The 22,055-nt window shown below is 39.7% G+C and overlaps 1 protein-coding gene across 4 annotated transcripts in view; it reads left to right on the top strand.

Annotated features, from left to right (window-relative positions):
• lingo2 (leucine rich repeat and Ig domain containing 2) overlaps nt 1-22,055 on the top strand; it is a 205,037-nt gene that overhangs the window by 22,967 nt on the left and 160,015 nt on the right. For 3 of the 4 annotated variants that reach the window (XM_081611929.1, XM_008421021.3, XM_008421026.3), the window contains exon 2: nt 13,886-13,962. The exons of the other annotated variant lie outside the window; for it this stretch is intronic. The gene's annotated coding sequence lies outside the window, so the exon portion shown is untranslated. The remainder of the gene's footprint in view (nt 1-13,885; nt 13,963-22,055) is intronic. 4 annotated transcript variants of the gene reach the window in all.

Here is a 22,055-nt window from a genome sequence, read left to right on the forward strand (position 1 = left end):
TTGTGTTGTTTTCTTCAGTGGTTCTTGGTGCGGCGCCCCCAACAGGTGAGCAGGGAACAGGTTACTCAAAGGGTTTTTTCATTAAAAACAAACCATTTAACATGTTTGTACTGAACTCTACAGACATGTATTTATTTTAGAACGTACATAACATCTGTTTGAAGGAGATTGTGTCTTTGCAGCCGTTACTTCAGCGTTATTAAACTGCAGTATGGCACAGAAATGTTGGAGCAGCTGATCAACACCTTGGGGATTTTGTCTCTTGTGTCCTGTTTTGCTGGTATACATGCAAGTAGTGACCATGTGAAAAGGTGGCTGGTGTGCACTCGGTCGGATAAACAAGCTAATACATGTTAGGAGTACAGAAACAACAAGGTCTGCCTAATTAGCTGTACAACAGAGCAGCGGCTCAATAAATGTCTTCTGTGAGACCAAACTGCCGTTACGGCCAAAAACCTAATGGTTCAGAGAGAGTGAGTGATTATTGGTGCCTGAGTCTTTGACAATGGAAACTTCAGAGGCATCTAAAAGCCCTCTGCTTAGAGCACAGCTCCCTGCAGTGTGCATTAACTGCAGCAGCCTGTGGTTTAATATTACTGTGTGACCTGGTCATGGCACACCCAGGACCATGCATGCCATGGGTGAAAATGGAAAAGACATGCCATGTGGCTTCTAAATTGATTGAATGATAGTGCTTTGCTAGAGCTGTTCTATTAGCTGATACAGGGAGCAGAAGTCGTCCTGTAGACGTGTTAAACCTGCAGGAAAAAGAGATTTATGTTGAATGTAAGGAGACTTTATTTTGGATGGCTTTGATTTTCATTCACAAGCCTTTTATCCCACGTTGGTTTATCCACTGAAAACACAAGGACTGTTATTTCCAAAGCTCTTCCGTCATTAAGCCCAGACCTTTTCTGCTGCTGAACGCTGCACCATGTTCTAATCTTCTAAATGTTAATTAGTTTTAACATCAGACAAGCGTGGAGTTTGAGAGGGTTCCTGTGATTTTCAGCACACATGGAGAACAGGCCCTACCTTCAGCTCCGCCCATCAGCAGCGCTCTTGTTGCTCCGGCTGATAAACCGTGTGGATTTGGTGGAGATTCCTTTTGTGACTAAAACATGCTGAGTGCGTGGAACTTTCTTTTTTCTCTCTCAGTTTTTTGGTGGATTTTGTTGCTTTCTGTTAACGTTGTGGTTGAAGGTGCATTAGTGGTGTTTTATTTGTGTGAATGAACAGTTTGGATCATGTTCAAATCTTGAAAGAAAACCTTTAAAACCAAAATAGTTTTACATTCAAGGTGAAAATGAGGGGGAAAGAAACAACGTAATTCAACAGAAAAATATTTCCACACGGCTTGTTTTGATTTGACGTAGCTTTTCTCTTTAGCCTTATTAATTATTTAATCATCTTAATTCACATCCATCTGTTATCCAGCACTTATGCTGGTTCCTGTCTCCAGCAGCCATCAGGTGAGAGGCGGGGTCACCTGGACGGGTCACCAGTCCATCGCAGGACAACACACTGACTGACAGGACAAACCACCACACACACACACACGCACACACGCACACACACACCTACACACACACACACGCACATGCGCACACACACCTACACACACACACACGCACACACACACACACGCACACACACACACACACACACACACACACACACACACTCATATCTAATGAGAATTTAGAGACCAATCAACCTAACAGTCACGTCTTTGGAACAGCCTCTGCTTTCCATGTTTCATCCTGAATTTTCCCTATTTGAAATGAAGTTATTTTGGAAAAATAAAAGGTAATAAAGGGCAGGAAGCTAAAATAAGAGCATGAATATAAGCATTTCACTCGGGTTCTTCTGGAGGCCCGGTGACCTGCAGCTTTTAGACGTGTCCCTGGTCCAACACCTGAATCAAGTGACTCAGGCTGAAGCGTCGACACATCTAAAGATTTCAGCTCCAGCCCTAATTTCTCTAATAAAAATAACTTTATTGTTCTGATATGTTTTATTTAAGAAAGTGAATTAATTTTATTTATTTCCTTAGCTGTGAGCCAGAATAATCTAACTATGAATGATTGTTTGAAATAAATCATTCTGTATGGATTGAATCTGTATACGGTTACAATGTTTGAATTGTTTTTAATATGTTATTATTTATGAAGCCCTGTACGCGTCCAGAGGTCAGTTTGCTCTTTTGTTCCCTAAAAGGTTTCAGATGGAGACAGGGGGTCAGAGGACCACAATAATCTACAGATAATTCCCCAATAACAATAATTTACAATATTACTAAACCTCAGCTATATCCTTTGGTCTTCACATGAAATTGTCGAACACGTTGGATTTCCGTACAGGACGCTGTGGTGAGGCAGAAGGCCAGAAGCTCCTGGGAGGCTCTGCTGGGCGTAGCGTGGATCCAGGCCCGCTCGGCTCCACCACAGTTTGGGTCTCCATAAATAACAAGAGGCAGACGGTGACAAACACAATGAGAAGCTGAGGACAATATGGCAAGGAGGTTGAGAGCCTGAATAAGAAAGCGACAGTTGGTTAGGCCTGCAGAAAAAAAGAGCCAAACACTGATTTGTTGTTGGGAACAGAGGCAGATTGGGTTTGAATAGTTGCACAACAATGAGAGCACAAAAAACCAAAGCACTGCAGTAGAGAGATAAGCCTCCGTGTATAGAAGGTAAGGAAGAAAAAAAAGGCAAGATGCTCCAAGGATCCAAAGCTAAAACACAAGCATCAGGCTTTCCTGTTTTTGTGCTTGCTCTGCAGGAAGTGACTCGGTAATCTTATAAGTTGCACACATAAAGAAGTAAAAGATCGAAAATGTATAACTTTAGAACACATTAGTTGTAAAATACTGTTTTAATGTATTACTGCTCTATTACAGTGCATTCAGTATTATATTCTCATTAATTCGCCCCATTAAATGTTTGAGCTTTGACTATATTCCATCGACTTCAATAGAAACAGAATGCTTTCCCACCAGGGCAATGTGTGTTTAACTAAACTGCACTGTGCATTTCTGCAGGCTACACAAGTGTGGTAATATTTAGCATATCTTATATTCTGTTGACATTTAAATTATAAATGAGTATGTGGGTAAAGCTGATTCTAAAACAGAACTCGGGCGTCAGATGAGGGGAATATAGATTTACATCTGTAGGTTTCCACAGATGTGAAAAAAAGTCATAAATACAGAGCAGATGATAAATCTGTTCCTCAGTTTTGGTGGCTGCAGTTTGTCTTTGGAAGTTTGCATTTAGTGTTAAGTGTTTTTAGTTTTATCTTCATTAATATTTCAGCTCTGTATACTGTTCCAGGTCTTTTCCGCCCTGGTCAGCCACTTTAGCTTTCTGTTGCTCTCAGTTTTCCACATAATGAACCGAACATCCAACTCAACCAACAGAGATTTTGTTGTTTTTATTTATTTACTTTCTGTGAAAACCCTGATGCCTCTGAGCCAGTGTTGGAGGAAAGACAAATAATTTCCATGGGAGAAAAAGAGATGCACGGTTAGTTTCCAGAGGACGGCAGGCTTTCTCATGACATGTTTTATTCATTCTGGTTTACGTACACAGGAAACGCTAAGAGCAGGCAGAGAACTGCTGCATCAGCGCAGACCACACATGGACGGTGTGAGCTTTGTTTGGGTCAGTGAACAAACTGCGCGTTAGTTTGCAGTCCCAGTGATATTTTAAAAAGTCACCAGGTCAACAGCAGCATTTTACTTTTTTAAAAAGGTACAATTCTAATGTTATGAATTTGACTCAACACACAATTAAGCTATAATAGCACGTAATCTTCAAGGTACTTGCTATCTTGAAAATAGATGGCAAGTATGATGTGATAAAAATAATCATTCTGAAGATTGACATTCATAAAAGGGTGATATTAAAATAAATCTTTAAACCTTGTTCTTCTTGCTGTGGAAATCATAGCTCCGGTTTGTCATTGTCAAATAAGTGCTGCACAGTAATTGGTGGACAGAGGGACTCTGGAGTGACATTTAAATGCCTTTTGCAGGGTTTTATAAGGTTGTGCACAAGGTGTGAGAGTGATGAGAATAAAGCTGGAAGGTGACACATGCTAACATCACTGGGCAGAAAGTCAATGACACAATTTAACATACTTTATAATATCCAAAGGGATATTAGACATTATTGTTCAATCCAAGTTTCTTCAATGAGTAGTAGATGCTTATTACTGTGCAGGAAGGATCTCCTGGAGCAGTCTGTGCTACAACAAATCTGAAAAGGCCTCTGACTGAAGACATTCTGCTGTTGCGTAACAGTCTCATATATTTAGTTAAATAGTAATCAATAGCGAAAAATGTAAGATTTATTGATCCAGGTGTGATGTCATTCACAGTATTAAAGTTATCATTTTTGACCAAGACAGTTGGAATAGAAGTTTATGTGGAGATCCAGCTTTGTGCTGCCTTCCATCAGGTTTGTAATTACATCACACTGAGTCTGATTTTAAAGGATAACCCTTTTTAATATTACTAGAAAACTTTATATTTTTAGATGTCAGTTCTGGGTTGAAGTAGCTGAATTTAACACACTGATAGAAGGACTGACTGGAAATGTGAGTGAGATTTGGTACCGCGGGTCGGTCCAGTTCTTACTTGGCTGATTGGGACTACGTCCGTCATAAAATTAATAAATAATAATCCTATATGGAGGTTCCTCCAGGCTCCATTCTTGTACCGTTTGCTTCGTTCAACATGAATTTTTCATTTTTAGGTTGTGATTTCTACAATATGTTCAACATGACTGTAAATTATTGAGTTGGAGGAAACAAGAGAACATTTTTAAGTTTTGAGCGAGACGTTTAAATAAACCAGCTTCTAGAGCATCATTAAGACTGAGCTGTTTAAGTTTGAAAGCATTCCTGTAATCCGCAGCCTCAGTCATTTCAGATCAGATCATTTAGCTTCCACTCCTCCTCCTTTGATTGAACTGGACCAGATAAAACCAGAGTCTCATGCTGAATGACTGTTATTTAGTGTTTTGGTGTTTTTCCTCTGAGTGTCTGTGCTGACCTGTGATGGACTGGTCACCTGTCCAGGGTGTTTTCTGCCTCACACCCAATAATCACTGCAGACAGGAAGCTGCCCCCCTCCTCCCTACGGGGCTGTGCCGGTGTTTAGAGATGATGGATTTAGTTTCCATTGTTTGTATTCTTGGTCCATAAATGCTGATAATGACGTGCCGGACATGATTCTTTTGAGTAGGTATTTAATTCACATGATCCAGCTGAAACGGTTTTCTGTGGGTTTGCTTGTTTCAGTTGCTGCCTTGAGGTTTTCTCTGCTCCTGCAGCCCACAAGATGCTTCATTTTTTACCGAGACAACAGCAGAACGGTACCAAATGCTGCCCTTTGTGTGTAGTGTGTAATTAAGGATTCTCATATTGGAGATGGCACATACTGAAGCAAACCCTTTCTATTTTTTAACGTTCTCTGTTCCACTGCGCTGCTACAGCAACCCAGTCAGTGGCACAAAGATCTGTCTTAATTTCTCCTCTCCCTGCTTTATATTATCTCTTTATCCTGTAGAAACTGATGACATGCAGGGTGTTTTATTGATTGATGAGGGACTTGGCAGTAGAAGAAGTCTTTGAAACTTTATATCAATCAATCAATCACATTTTATTTGTATAGCACATTTCAGCAGCAAGGCATTTCAAGGTGCTTTACATAATTAAAATAAAAACAGCATGTGACATTAAATAAACAGTGAGAAAGAGATTTTAAAAAAACCCGATAAAAACATTAAAACCCCTTTAGGACTTCAGTTAAACGTCGTTTAACTGGGATTCTAACCCTCAGGGACTTTAGTCAAAAACACCGTTTGACAAGGACTCCAACCTCTAGGTTTGTAGTTGAAACTCCGTCAACTGGGCCTCTAAACCCCATAGGACTTTAGTTAAACGTCGTTTAACTGGGATGTTTTCCGGGGGGCTTTACATCATTAAAACGTCGAAAAGAAATAAAAAGATATTAAAAACATTAAAAACATCAAAGACATCAAAACCTGCACTCTAACCCTAATTTAGCCATAAGCAACTCTAAACAGGTGGGTTTTAAGTTGAGATTTAAAGGCTCTCAGTGTTTCAGCTGTTTTACAGTTTTCTGGAAGTTTGTTCCAAATCTGTGGTGCATAGAAGCTGAATGCTGCTTCTCCTCGTTTGGTTGTGGTTCTGGGGATGCAGAGCAGAACCAGAACCAGAAGACCTGAGGGGTCTAGACGGTTGGTACAACAATAACAGATCTTTAAGGTGTTGTGGTGCTAAACCGTTCAGTGATTTATAAACTAACATCAGTATTTTAAAATCTATTCTCTGAGCTACAGGGAGCCAGTGTTGTTTTCTATTTTGGCTTTTAATTTCCAGATGATTTTCCAATCTGACTGCATATAAATTTGTATATGTACATTTCTTTAAAAACTGGATTTTAAGAAACATATGAATGTGGAATAAAATTTCAATGTGTGCAAAAGGTTTTCCTTTGCTGACGGGACAGAGGTTGCTATGTTTAGTTTAAAAAGCCTAATAAAGACTCACATTGTCTGACCACATTTTATTCAGATTGGATAAACACAGACAGTTATTCAAAAATAAATCAATAATCGCATGAAACATGTCCAGGGACCCAGACGGGTTTAGCCTGTAAGTTCAACTCGAGCTTCCAGCTGAATTAACGTGATCCTGCAGTTATTGTACGATTCACATTCCCTTCACTGAACACAGGATACGTCCAAACGGCTGAAACCTCTGATTATTTCATATCAAACCCTCATCTAAATGTAAATTAAACATTATAAATGCAGCATTTCTTTTTCAACATTTTTCGTTTTTAGAGCTAAAATTAGATTGAACAGAAAAAACCTTTTACTGTGAGAAAAACAGAACTCACAGCATTTCTTTTAAAAATATTGTCAATATGCACACAAACCTTTTCTCAGAGCAACTTGTACACATTTAAAACCTGTTGAAAGTGATTAAAGTAGTAAGGTGGAGATAGATTGGCTGCTTTTCGAAACTAATCTATTTTTTCTGAGTAGATTAATTAAATGTGTCAGAAGTGAGAACTCCTGTTCGGCTGTTTCTGTAAACACATCACAGAAACACATTCAGTTTCATAAAAATCAGGCAGTTTATGGATATAAGCTGATTCCTTCATTTTCTGTTAAATTAAAAACTCTTTCATAAGCCTACAAACATCCAGTGCATTTCTTTGCTGTTGTAAGTTTTTGTTACGTTTAGTTGCTGAATTAAGACAAACGCACCCTAATTATTTTGTACCTTGACAAATGAAGAGCCTCTAATGAAAACAGAAGCATTTTCCAATAGAAGTCCTAAATGGTGAATTTCTGATGTCGACAGACTTTTAGGACAGAATGTTGGTGCTTCATGCAGATAGAGCAGCCGATACATCTGACAAACTGTACAAGTAAGAATACCGATTGAACTTGTTTACGTATGCATAATGCATGTACTGGATGGATATGTGAATGTTTGTGCTGCTCTTTCAACGAGGTTTTCTGCTGCCATCTTCTCCAAGTTCCATTTATTTTGGAACGACTGAACTCCGATGAGAGGAAAGGAAGAATTCTTCCGAGATGATTAATACTGATATCATGTTTTAAATTTGGATAACTTTGCAAATATTCTCGCTGCTGACACAATAATTTCCTGAGGGGCCATAAATAACATCCAAGAAAATGTATTACCTTGTCAAAGAGGAAAGGGGAACAGAATGGTTTATGTCGTGTTCGACAGCCACAGCACAAGATGATTCTGATTAGACGTTCTGCTCTGATGGCCGTGCAGTTGTCTTTTTGTTCATAATGCAAAGGATGCATTTTCTAATAACTTGGCTCATATAAAGGGTGAACGATCTTCTTCTGTCATGCAGCTGATTCATAGACAATAAAAACAAATTGAAAATGCAAATATCCATATTTTAGACTCACTTCTTCAGTTTGTTGCACACACAGAACATCAGTTTTACAGTAAAATGGACTGACTGTTTCTGCCAAATTAACACAAGGAAAACATAAAATATTAAAACAACAAAAACACATTGCATTTTTTAGCTTACTCTTTTCCAATCTGTTATCTGAAATTTTAATATAAAAAAATATTTACTTCATTAAACTTTCTTTTAGCACTTTCAGCAGCAGACTTGTTTAGTTGCTCTTTTGTAACCCCGGACAGATTTCCCTAAAGACGAAGCATTTTGAACAGAGGATGACAAATCTGTATGAGTTATATAAAGTATATTTTACTTTGAGGTGCATATTGTATTATGTGATTAATTCAGCCCCTTGTTCCATGCTCATGTTCTCTTTGAAACTGCTCTTATCTGCATCTCTCTCTTGGTAAACCTAAAGCCGAGTCAAATTGGTTCTTTGATGTTTCTGCCTGCGAGGCCTTGACATTGTAATGAAAACTGTATTCCATTGTTTCAGCTCCGAATGCTTGGCATGACGGAACACAGTTGTAATTTTAGGCAAAGCTTGCTGACTTTCACTCGTTTCAAAGCTTTTGGAGTTTTTCTTACAGGGACCAAACAGCTTTCAGGCCCCATCAATTATTTAGCCCCAATTGCTTTCAGAAAACTCCTAAGAAATTATGATGATAAATGCAAACACAAGACAGGAAATGCATAACTATGAAAATATATTTCCATCACAGCTTTAATATTGCTTCAAATGGAATTAGGTGGAAAAAGGAATGTTTGAAATGGAGGGAGAGAAATCTGAAAAAAGGAAAATAAATCGCAAAAAGCACTCTGGTGGTTAAGGCGGGGCCTGGAAGGATGGGAACATGCTTTGTGTTTATAGGGGATTAAATACTCTGGTTATGCAGGAATATTTCCCTTGTTCTCCCTGTCACAACTGACTCTTTCATAATGAATAAGCATGAATGTTTTAAGACTGATAACTGCTTTAACATGCAACCAAGAACATTGTTTTGGTTTTTTCTTTCCTAAATTTTGAAAGAGAACTAAAGCATGATTATTTAATGCGCTAAAAGGGCTATGATAAAACATTAAACAGCCTTTTATAGTACTGTTAGGCCATTTGTTCTCTGTGTTAACAGCAATGATAGATATTAAATTAATTGTAGTAGGTCAGATATGCATAGTGTTGAAATGGTTTAAAACAACCACACCGATAAAGTACCAGTCGGATCAGAGAGTGGCTCATAAGACTCCGTTTTCAGACATCAACCAGAAGATGACGGCAAACAATCATGGAGGATTTAGTTTACCAACAAGGTCAGAAGCCATGAGCAGCACCTTGGCAAACAGTAGACAAATGCCAGCTGTCAAGACTCAGGACAGCTGGCCCTCACCTTAGCGCAGAAAAGACAAAGGTCAAAGGTGGGGAACTCAAAATGAGCAGAGACTAATTTATTGACACAACGGAGAAAGCAAGCAGTCTGTGTGTTTGTGTGTGGGGGTGTACAGACCTATATAGCCAAGTGTGAGCTCAGTGGTAATTTAGCAATTCTCAGCAGGTTGTGCTCAGGGCAGAGCTAATATGGGCAGCGAGATGCTGCATGTGTGTGTGTGTTTGCCTGCTGGTCTGTGTGTGTTTGGCAGACTTTCATTTCATAGAGAGTGTTATGCTGACCTTGGCAAACTCAAAATTTCATCCCCACGGTACTTCGGTCCTCCCTTCTCCTTCTGTCTCTCCGCGTCCTCTCACTCTTACTCCACACAAATCCCCTCCCAGGACATGCAATCCACCCCTTTGGTGAAAAAGAGGCTGAATGAGCTAATGGATCCAGAAAGTGCTGCCAAAATCCTTTTCACCTGGATGCTTTGGAACGATGTGATTAAAACAGACAAAACTGGGCTTGGGTTTTTAGATCAGGAAGAAAACGGTCAGTAATTTGGTGAGAACCAGGAGGCTATTTGACTTTTCTAGTTCTATACTGTTTGGAGTAAACTGTAGCTACTGTAGTAAAAACACAAACGTTAGTGAATGACCATGTGGTGGTCTAATTCTGTTTGGTATGTTTCTGGTAGAAGCATAATTTGCACAAATCATTAACAAACTAAAGCACTTTAAATGCTTGGTAATCCAGAAATCAACTTAAAATGTTCAAGGTTGCTCAGTGGGAACCTTTAACCTTTGAAACTGTTAGAGGCAAGTTTCTAATAACATCAAATATTGTACATATTGACATGTTGACCGTTCATAATGTTGAGAAACGCTGACGTAGGAAGTCAAGTAAAAGAACTGAAAGCATCAGGGGAAAGTGGGATTAAATGTCTGATGGCTGTGGTTGAAATGCTGTGGTCATCCCTCTGCTCTGCTCCAAGGTTCATGTCATTAAAATGAAATCTGTAGACTGGTCACCAGGCAGGTCATTGAAGCTGAATTAACCCGGGATTAAGACCCAGCTGCGCCGTCTGACCTGTGCTGCCCATCAGACGCTGCTCTGCATCTTATGTTTATTAGCAGAACGTTTCCTCCGCCGTGGCTCTGGAAGACCTCAGTCTGTACACCAAAGGTTTCTTGGCTCCCATTATTGTGAGCTTATCAGCAGCAGAAGGAATGTGCTGCTGAGCTGCCGTCTCTCCTGATGCTACAGCTGGATGGAGACCCACATGACGACACCTGTGGGAGCAATCAGGCTATCATCAACATTAAATCCAACTTATCTTTTTATTTGTGCACAGATTGCTGTGAGATGATCCAAAGTGACCTCTGAAGCTCTACAATATCATTTTTACATATTGATGAAGTTGTGCTGTCATATTATAATCTACACATCAGAACACAGTCATGTGGATCAGCTGGAATCTTGATGAGTATATCCCCAGTGAGCTGCAGCTTGCTCTTCCTCCCTCTTCGTTTCCTCTTGCTCCTTTAGAAAAAACAATCCCAGGATTTTCATTGACAGCCTGACAGGAACACACTGCATTCAGCCTGCATCCAGTAACACACTCAACCTGCCTCAGTCATTTGGGCCTCACCAGCAGCTTCTGCAGCTCATTCTTCCAGCTACATGCATGGCTTGAGAAAAGCTTGGAATCTTTTCTGAGTGCTTGGTTTGGTAGTTGCACCACATGTTGATAATATTTTCTTAAGTGCTAATAAGCATGAGCCCGGCTCCACCAGTTCAAGTAGTGAATGACCTTACTGGTGGCTACCGGCGCATTAGCTTTAGTGTTTGTCCTCAGACGACTGAAACTGTACTGATATTTTTGCTGACAAATATTCTCTAATTAAGAAGTAAGTTAAAAGCCGTCTCCTCTAATCCCAAACCAGATCAGTTATAAAAAGATTTTGCAATTATCTTTATCAGGGGATCAGAAAAAAACCGTGGAGCCTCACACTCTTTCCAATTAAACTCAGTTTATGCTACAATGCCATATTATTTTAGAGATCTTTAACTGCAGTTTGCCACTGCAGGAAAATGAAGACATTCATCACTAGTCAGCAGTTTTATATAAGATTCAGTGCTTCCCACTCATGCTCCTGAAATACAGTTAACTATATGTGGCTGGTGTCTCTAATGCCACATTTCTGACTGTGGAGCTGCCAATTACTGAGCTCTGTCTCTAAGTGTGTGTGTTGCTGAAATGTAAAAACCACCTGGAAGCCGTGAGTGGTTGGTGCTAACAGTAGCTCTTCTTGCGCTCAGTTCCTCCCGGCTGGCCTGTCCTCATGCGATCTGTAGGGAGGCTGTTAATAGGACGAGCCGAGCTGCTTAGCTATGCCCGAGCTAACCGCCTGACTACCAACCGGGTTAGTTTTATTAGTGACCCTGCTTCCAATGCAGACAGGCTTTGCTTTAGAGCTATAAAAAGATGCCATTTTAAAGTCCCATTAACAGCAACAGATACTGAGGAGAAACTGAACGTCTGACACGCCGAACAAGTGAAAACTGGCGAAGGGAGCTGACCCAGATACCCCAGAATGCTGAAGTACATCCAGAAGGCCTTAAATAAACCTAAAGATAGTAAAGACCTCAATGAGAGAGAATATGATGCCTTTGTTAAAGTTTGAAATAAGCCTCTATTAAAAGGGATTTAATACATGCAGGTAGACGAGCAGAAGAGCAAAAGAGCAGAAGAGCGGTGAAGTCCATGTTTCTACTGAGATGTTTTACAAGGTGCCATTTTACATGAAGTACATTATGAAGCTGAAAACGGGTCTGAGCCACCAAATATATTATTATCATTTTATTACAATTAACAGTTTCCTCCCATTCCTGGTAGATCTGAATATTTTAGCGCACTGATCCACTTCTGGAAAAAATGAATGTTTTTTTTCTGTGAAACTATCAAACTAACATAATTTTTATATTATTCCCTATAAGAACATTTGTGAAAGCATAAAATAAGTTGGAAAAATGTCCATTTAACTTTTTTACAGTTTGAAATAAATTATTTATTATACATCACAGTGTAAACAAACAGTACATGAGTGAAAAGGGAAAAAAGTACAAAATAAATGAATTATTAATGACAAAGACTCTTAATCACTCTAACGTATGTAGATCTGTTGTAAGTTTTTTTTTTTTTTTTTTTTATCAGGATCTGTCATTGTGGTCTTAAATATTTAACCCCAAAAAACTTTAGGAAATAATCACTTGTTTTTTTTAAATTCAGTTTTCAGTGACTTCTTTCAGATTTAAGTGATGCAAAAAGGCAACAGAAGAATCATAAAGTTCTTTATATTTCATTCAAATCACCATATTGTTGTTATTCAACATTATTATTAAACACTGTTTCTAAAGCTTAGTGGCTTTAAGTGGAGCTGAAACATAACTAGTCCGTCAGAAACCCATTTGGTTCTGCTGCGATGCAGAACCACCTCCACCTCATCCAGGTCCACTAAGGCAGAAACAGGACAAGATTTCAACAAACCTCACTTTCAGGTGTTAAAAGATTTACACAAATGAGACAAAAAAAAACACAGTTGGAAAAGTTGGAAGGAAACCTGAACAGCAAACCTGCCTGGCAGTAAATGAAAGCTCCAAATGTCACCAAGGGCTCTGAGAATCCTGGTCACGTGAATCCTCTGCAGGAGGCTGATGAAGGCTGGTGCAATGATCCAGGGGTCATTAGAAGATCCACGCTGACGAAACAAGGACCTGGTGGATGAACTTCATTCACAACTGACATCAAAAACCACCTGGAACGTGCCAGGAGGAATCTGGGAGACGCTTCAGAGTTCGGGAGGGAGGCAGCCTCCTGGTACTTCTGGTCCAGGAAGTATCAGGACCAGAAATCTGGTGAAACATGGAAATAGGTCATCACTGATGTGGAGCACTTTTCCCACCAACTTGGTGTTTTTGGCGTCGTTGATTCTCTGTAATTCCAGGTCTGTTTAGGAGGGATGTGATGCCCTCTGTTGGCGGATTAAACCTGTGGATTAGCGGACTGTGATCTCGGGCCCATTCCAAAGTCAGCCTGAGCTTGATTGAGAAAAAGATCCCGGCTTTACAGTCGCCACATTTAAATGTTTGATGGGATTTAAGGAAGGCTGTTGCAGCACAAACCACAGCAAACATCACTGAGACGGAGGCTCAGAATGGCTAAAAGTTCACTCACAGGAGCAGGAGGCTCGTCTGCAAGTAAATAACGCTAAATAACGCTGGGTGAAGAGCCAAACCTTTATTTGAACTTACAGTCAAATCCACCTCAAAATAGTTTTCTATAATAATTTTGGAGGCTTTAGAAATCCACGTTTAGAGGAAGTATTGTAGTGAGGATGTTGGGATTATTTTTGGATTGCAGCTGTAAAAAGAAAAAAATGTTTGGCTGTGATGTAGAGAAAGGACAGTGAGATTCCTGTAATCTTTTATCATGCTTATCTTTCTGCTCCTTGTCTTTCAGAGTAACTCTGCATGTGCAGCTGTCGACTCTTTCTCCTGGGAAGAAGCAGAAATGTTCTTTACCTTCATACGTGAGATGTAAGTTAATCATTTTTATTAACAGAATTAAAATAAAAAATGAGACTCGTTGGAAATAAAGCTGGATTTCATGCATGACTGTAGCAGGTGTTAGTCATGAATATTTGTGATGCCTTGGCTGCAGTAAAGGCAAAGTCTGCTAGACGCCACATGTAAGAAAAAAAAAAAGGTGTTGTAGAGAAAATAAACTTCCAACATCAAACTTTCCTCTTTTCAAATCCCCGTCCTGCTTATCTTTACGTGTTTTGGAAGCAGAAGTAATTTGGCCTCTAAGGAAGCTGTGACACAATGGGAAAAGAATCTTGTACCTTTCCAGTGTTCAATTCTCTGTAGAAGTATAAATATACACTCCAGCACACCTGCAGGTGCACTGATAGCAGCTGAATACGTGGGTGGCTTTTTAAACTAGGCCACCGGAACGTGCTGTTCTCTGTGACTACTACTTTTTAATGTGATGATGATGATGAGAGGAAGATTGAATAAATATCCCTGATTCTGACCCGTTTCGTTGACTCGGCCCTTAAAGGGCCCGATGAGGCTCTGATATGTTGTTACTGTTCTACTTTACATGAGCGATACGTTTTCTGCTTCCTACTAAACTATCCTGAGGCTTTGAAAAGACAGAGCGTTGTGCACAAGTATTCCCACCTCTTCAATATTTTAACTTTATTTGCCTTTTATTGATAGACAAACACAAAATTAGCTAACAACTGCAAAGTGGAAAAAAATATGAAAAATGTTTTTGATTTTTCCGCATGGATGTAGCAAGAGTTGGGGTTTTACTTTAGAGACTGACTTTGGAGACTTTAAATAATAAGCAAATCCCAATTCTAACGACAGATTTTCAGCAGGATTTTAGTCTGGACTTTGACTAGGCCGCACATGAATACACTTTGATGTAAGCTGCTGATTGTATCTGTGGCTGGATGTTCATGGTGGTGGTCCTGCTGAAAGGTGAACTCAGGTCTGCAGCCTCTCGCAGGTTTTGCTCCAGGATTGTCCTGATTTAGTCGGCAGGAACACAAAACCCCACATATTTGCTGCTCCTGCTAACAGTTAGTTACAAGCTGCTCAGTAAATGTGACAAAATGTGGAAGAAAATCAAGAGGTATTAATACCTTTTCAGAACAATGTAATGTTCTATGATGATTTAGAGAATATTCTGCTTGGCTTTCAATTCCCTAGTGACACAGTTTTTAAATATTAGTCATCTCTGCATGCATCTACGATCTCACAAATAAAATAGAAACATCACAGAGTCCTGCACCACCACTCTGAAACTGCTGAGGTTGTCCTCTCGCTCTCTGGTCGCTGCTCACCGCTGGAACCGTCCAGGAGTCCCAGATCGCAGCGGCCTGGTTGGAGCAGCCGACGTCCAAGCATTGCAGAATCTCATGTTAGCTGTTTACATTTCCCTGTAACAGTATAACTGCGTTTTACCGTTAATGGAACAGTAAATGCATGTTGCTTTAATTGCCATTGCAGATGTTCTCTGGGGTTTACTGGGATCCAGTAAAACCCTTTCATGCTTTTACTTCGCTGGACTTACTGGTTCTGTGATGGCAGAAACTCTGACCTTCACTGACTGAAGGTCAGACATCTTTATGATTCCACTGAGGGACAATAAATGTCGTGTGAAACACACAGAATGAGGACGGAGGCAGCAATTTATCCCTGTCTTCATGATGGGCGACACAATGGGTGTCACTGAGTGCAAAACAAGGTCATGAATTTATTTATCCATCAACAAATCCATGACTTGGAAAACTTAGACTTTAAAAAAAAAAAAAATCCTGTAACCAATTATCTTTCATGTTTTGATGTGATTATTGTAAACACAGAGGAGATGAACACACAGACATGTGCAAACATAGGAAGAAGTGACAGAATCTGATTAGAAGACATCCCGCCCCGTCTTGCAGCTGGTCTGTGATAAATAGTTTGGATCCATGTTTTTTCTCAGGGCGGCTGCTGGGAGTTATGGAGCAGAGAGGAACGTTTATTGCTTTTGTTCAAATTCAGCCAAATTGTTTCAGTCCCTTTCGGTGGACAAAAATAACATTTATCATTTACACAATAAAACATTTTCTGTATGATTTCATAATCATTTGTTGGCTCTGAAAAGTAATAAAACGTTTCTTTTTTTTACCTCTATATACTACTTTTCAATTTTCCTCTGTTATCTTTGATTTATTTTTTGGAAATGTTATCAGCATTTTGGACTTTCCACATCCTGACAGCCAGCTGAGGATCAGGCCACCATGACCCGTCTGGGCATCGCAGTGTTGCTTTCATTAAGGCTTTTCTTCTTCAGGCAGAACTTTGTCCTGGCAAAGTGGAGCTGGAGAGCGATGGGCTGGTTGTTGTGGCGTCTGCAGTGATGGAGGTGCTGTACTGGTCTGTTGTGGTGAAGATGAGCTGAGCAGAAAGATGAAGCTCTAGGTTTACTAGATCTACATCCCTGCCCTCATCTCTGGCCATCAGCTTTGGGTAGTGACCAAAACAACGAGATTGCAGGTTTAGGTTTCCTCATGAAAACGTGGAGTGAGAAGGCCGGTCATCCAAGTCTGGTAATTTCTTTTTCCATGCAGTTCTGCTTGATTCTCATTTCCCTTCAGTGTTCCTTCAGGGATTTCTCCCATTCACCTGTTTATCTCGACCAGTGAACAGGATGTGCTGTAAATAATGATGTCGATTCAGTTCAGTTTACTTTTATTTAATCAAGAGCAGCACAGCAAACAATGTCACAGTAAAAACAAGCAGCCGTTGTTTTTTACGAAGGTTTTCTAGCCACAAGCTAATTTACAAACCAGTTCATGGCTGGAACTTTTAAAAAAGAAACGACAAAATTAGATATTAAGGCTTTCTATCGCACACACACCCACACACGCATGCTGAATACTGCAACTATTAGTAAAAAATACATGAAAATGCACATTAGACACATTCTCCACAATGATCAGTGTTCACATATTTGTCATTAGAATTAAAAACTCTAAAATCTGTTAAGACTTTCATTGCTGATGGTAAGCTGTTCCATATAGGAGAACCTCTGACCAAATCATGTTTTATATTTTTATGGCAACGGAGGAAGTAAATGATGAAACAATTCAGTTCATTTTGGCAATGCTTCCAATTAACTTGAGACTAAAGTCTGTGGAAAATAAATGCTTAAGGTATTTTATTGCTGGCGAAGATGTGGTGGCCGTATTCACCATGAGGTTGGTCACAGCGCACACAGCGTCCGCTAAACCTCGTCGTTCTGATGCGTTACGTACAGGATGACCAGACAGTAACGGTCAGGTAAAATCAGACCCAATCATTTCAAACGTCCACGTCTCCAGGAAGCAACACGTGCAGAGATTAAGAGGAGTGTAAAAGTGTGTGGTGAAGCGTTTAGAATGGCTTTCTGTGTCCTTTCCCTGTTTGTTTGGCCTGAGTCAGTAAAACCACTTAGGAATGCGTAGAAGGAGAATGTGTTGGTTATGCAGTGCATTACACAGAGAGGACAGAATAAAATTTTAATAGTGGAGGGGGTGAAATACTTGAGAAGCCACAATGAAAGAAGATTCCTCTATAAATGTAAAAGCTGTTGTGTCTTTATTATTCAGAGTGAAAAAAGCTGCTTCCTGCTTGTTTTACACCTCCACCTCCATAAGGCACCTTTAGTTGTTTTAGCTTCTGATCAGGGTCTGTATTGCACTCAGTGAAGACCAAGATCTGACACATCTCTCTGAAGTAAGTTTAATAAGCTCTTGGCACATGCAAAGACGCCGGAGCAGGACTCCAACAGGCTGCCTGGTGTCGTAATCCCATGAACACAACATGTTTCTGAAGGAGCCTTATGGCACACGCTATGGTGAGACAATGCAAAACGTCACAAGCATCATCAAAGTGTCATCAGAAGATCAAAGCGACTATTATTCTTTGCTCTGGTTTGTACGCTTTAGCCAGACGGAGAAGAAAATGGCGCCGCCCGCCGATGAGATGTTTTGATAGCTCTCAAACCCAACATCCAAATCCGTTTGATGCCACCTGCTTGAAACTCTTCCATGTGAGCTGCAATGTGTGTGAGAATGTTGTTCCCTCTATAAACACATCATCATCACTTCCCAACCTCACTCCCGCCAGGGGCCCAGCAGTAGCTGGAGAGCAAAGCTGCCACATCAGAGGCTCCTCCAGAGAACTGGCAGTCAGCAGCATCATCGGTGGCAGAGCATGAAAGGATCCATCAGGAATTATGTAGATCAGCACAAAACCAGGCTTCAGACTTTATGTTGCCACCTAGCTGTGAAGCAGATAAAGACACAGGAGGAATGAACATGTGAAGAAGCAAGGATGAAGACGTCAGAAAGGAACCCAGCAAACAAGGATGTCTGAAGGTTTAGCGTCAGAAATATTCTAATCATGATCAAATTTATGAGGGAATGAAAAGAATATGTTGCACTGTATCTTTCAAAATTATTTATATCCCTTTAAGTTTTGCAACAAAATGTTTCCTAAACTCTATCTAGCTTAAGAAAAAACAGTTTTTAAAATATATTTCGCCAATAAAACTCCTAAGAAGTGTGGATTTGTAATCAGGCATTCTACTCTGACACCCCTGAATAAAATCCAGTGCAACCAGCTGCATTCACACAGTCAGGTAATGTGTGACTATTTTAATCCCAGTATAACTTCAGTGGTTCTCTGGAGAACAACCAGCATCATCAGTCGTATTGATATTTCAGCAGCTGAACTTCTTCGTGTAAAACGTTGAAGCCAGTGATCCTCTGTGTTCACCTTCATCACCATGACAGAATCACTGCGCAGACCAGAGAGTTTCCTGATCTGATCTTGGGTTGCTTCTCCAGACATGAATAAATAGGAAGTGGTGAGTGGAAGAGAAGAGGAGTCACATGAAGGCAGAACTGGGAGGCATTGATCACACATCCAGTCATTCATGGGAGGAGCAGCAGATTTAGAGATGCTGCAGTTTTTCTGCTCTGAAATTTGGCATTGAGACACATTTCTGTTGACTCTGTCACCCATCTGAAAAAGAGACATCCAGTCATTAGACTGTAGCTGAACATTTACTTCCCAATGCTTTCACATTGCATCACTTGCTAAAAGAGGAAGCTGACGGATATTATTTATCATTAGTAATATTTCATACTTTTATCACTGACTTGTTGAGCTATTGTCAAATCCCTCCTCTGTCATTCTAGAGTCAGGTGATTTGTATTCCCAGAACATTTGTCTTTCTTAGTTGCAGGCGCAGTAAGGAGGTATGACAGCGACTGCTAAGAAGCTGCTGTCTGACTGACGGGGTAACCTTCCAGAGGAAGTTATCTGAATATTTACAACGGGAATTAATCCTCTTTATGTGCTCCTAAATATCTGCAGCTGTGAACAGAGTTAGGAAGAGGTGCTGGAACATAACAGAAATTTGAGTTAATTGAAGCTGTTTGTTGTGAACAAGGCTGACAGTTTGTTGATGGTAAGTCCAGTGTTGTCTGACAACTGAAGACAATTAAAAGGATTTGTGACCTACAATTGGTTGGACTAAAATTAAACTCACGTTTCTTTGGAAAGGCTGGCCGACGTATTGCAGCATTCATCCACATTAAAACTGATGTTCGCTTAGAATGTGCAACTTTATGGAAGAAATTCTCTCCTGTTTGCAGAAATACCCCGAAATTATGGAATAAATCACTGACTGTTTGGATCTTGGCATCAAAAAAGAAAAAAAAGTCGAGCAGGGAGTGAGCAGGCAGACCATCAATCAGTGCTGCATTCATATTTTAGTAGTTTTATATTACCTGTCCTTTGAAAGTATCCAGGTGGTTTTAATAGATTAAATCAGTTATTGATCTCTCTGCCATTGTTCTTATCAAAGATATTTAACTCAGGCTGCAGCTTATTGTCTGAAGCAACTAAAACACAGGTTGAATAATCATATGTTGACTCTTTCCATCAACCAAACGTGTAGTCAGTTTGAGGCGACTTTTATGACCAAATATGTGGTGAAGAGACTAATTGCAGATGTAAAGAATTATAGTATTAGAGATAATCCTCAGAATAATTTGACCACTACATCACAGTAACACATGTAAACCCTAATACGTGAGAGAAACTGTTTGTGTGTAAATGTGAGAGCTGCAGCTGCTTCTGATCACAACTGAAATGTTTTATAGTGTATGGTCGCTGCACAGTTCACTGACGTTAAGAAAGCATTTCTAGTGTGGTCACATAAAAGAAACATCACGGCAACAATGGTAGTCAGAACTGGAGCATAAATTATCATTTGTACCTGAAAGCTGCCAGAATTGTAGGAGTATTTTTGCTACCCACAAGCCACCTCTGTCCGTTGTGGGGAGTCTGGGGTTGGCGCAGAATGTCAGTCTGTTGAGTCGACAAGCTTTTGCTTTCAGACGGCCTTTCTCCTGACTTTATTCGATAAATCACCCTATAAATTGTTACCTTATGAGCTCATATTTCAGATATGGACCTTTGGTATAACTACTTTCCTCTTGAATTCCCATGGTGTTGCAGATTAATGCACAAGTTGAGTGTTCTGGACTTAATGTCATCACGCTCAGGTTAGTTTCGGCTGAGCTGCTTTGTGCTTGATTTGTTGTCGAGTTTTTTCTTTTTCTTTTTATTGTAACTTTTTGAGAATAAATGGATCAGAGTAGGGTGAGCTTGCCTTAGGAAAATGTTTTTTTTCTGTTACCCATTCACAGAATTATAGAACTGAAATGTTCCCACATTAAAAAAAATAACTTTTATATGCAATATTTTTGTTAATTGGAGATTTTTAAACTTATAGCATTAAGAATATTTAAGAAGCTGACCACATCTGCGGATTTTTACTCAGCAGCTTTTAGTCTGATGTTCTGTTTTAAATGCACACAGAAACATATTTATGCAGAACTTAGGCTTGTCATTAATATTCTGCTTGTGTTTATGCTTTTGGTGGAAATATAGTGTCACTGAACATCTTGGTGGAAGTTATTTGAAATGTTAAGCATGAAGGTAAAACTGTTTTAGACCAAATAAAATGATTGAAATCTAAATCTGCCACTTATATGAACAATTTCAGTTTTAGCTCTTGCTTTGCTTATCAGATAGTTTTTATAAGTTGGGGAGTCTGTGCAAGTTGATCTCTTAACAAGAGACACGGCAGTTCTCTCAATGAACTCTCCTGCATTGAGCAGCAACACCTTAAACAAGATGTAAGGATATCCCAGTCAGCCGTCTGACTTGTAAGTCTTTGAAGCCATTGCTCTGTGTCTCATTTCCTGGAGTATTGATGTCTTTAAGTGAGCTTCCCAAGTGTCTGGAGGGAGTGAATGCTGTATAGATTGCTTTTAGGTGGCTGGGGCACAGCTGGCTGGTGCAGCTTAACAGCAGACCCATAGATAATCTTTCAGAGACCACATCTATGAATGTGTAACAAGGCAGCATTCATGCAAGTGTCATCTAATAATAGGGATAGTAGAAGTGGATATGCTACAATATGCATATGTCACGGTAGAGGTTAGGTTTATTTTTCAAAGCTGAAAAGGATTTGCTAAAGCAGCTTATGAGAAATAAATGATGTTCAGATTACTATGTTCTACAAAGTAAAAAGTGTATTTCTCTTGAAGAGAAGAAATGGAGCGGGATAAATTGGCTTCTATGAGCAAAGTTAAAAAAGTGGAAACAAAAGAAAAAAAAATCAATACAATAGTTCTGCAATATGGCCATGCAGGGATATGAATTGGATGGCAAGCTGGGATGGATTGGAGCAAAGAGCGTCTGCAGCAAGAAACGATTGGATGGAGGCAGGGCAGCTTTCAGCAGCACTTCTTCTCAACGCCGTTTCTTTTCATGAAAACAAAAACCAGAGTATTTTTGACTTCTTCTGTTTCTTTTGAATATCACTGAAAATGAAGATGGATTATGTGTTTTATTGGACCTGCTGCGATGACAGAACACTTTGTGTAGATTGAACCGTCTTACAAGTGAACAAAAATAGGACAGTTATCTTCTGTAGGAAAGAGTGTATAGCATGCATTGGATCAGGCAACTGAATTACTTTTCATGCCTCAAGTAATAAAATGTCTTTG

This window comes from Poecilia reticulata, chromosome 10, assembly GCF_904066995.2.
Source record: "Poecilia reticulata chromosome 10, P_reticulata-male-v2, whole genome shotgun sequence".
NCBI classification, from domain to species: Eukaryota; Metazoa; Chordata; class Actinopteri; order Cyprinodontiformes; family Poeciliidae; genus Poecilia; species Poecilia reticulata.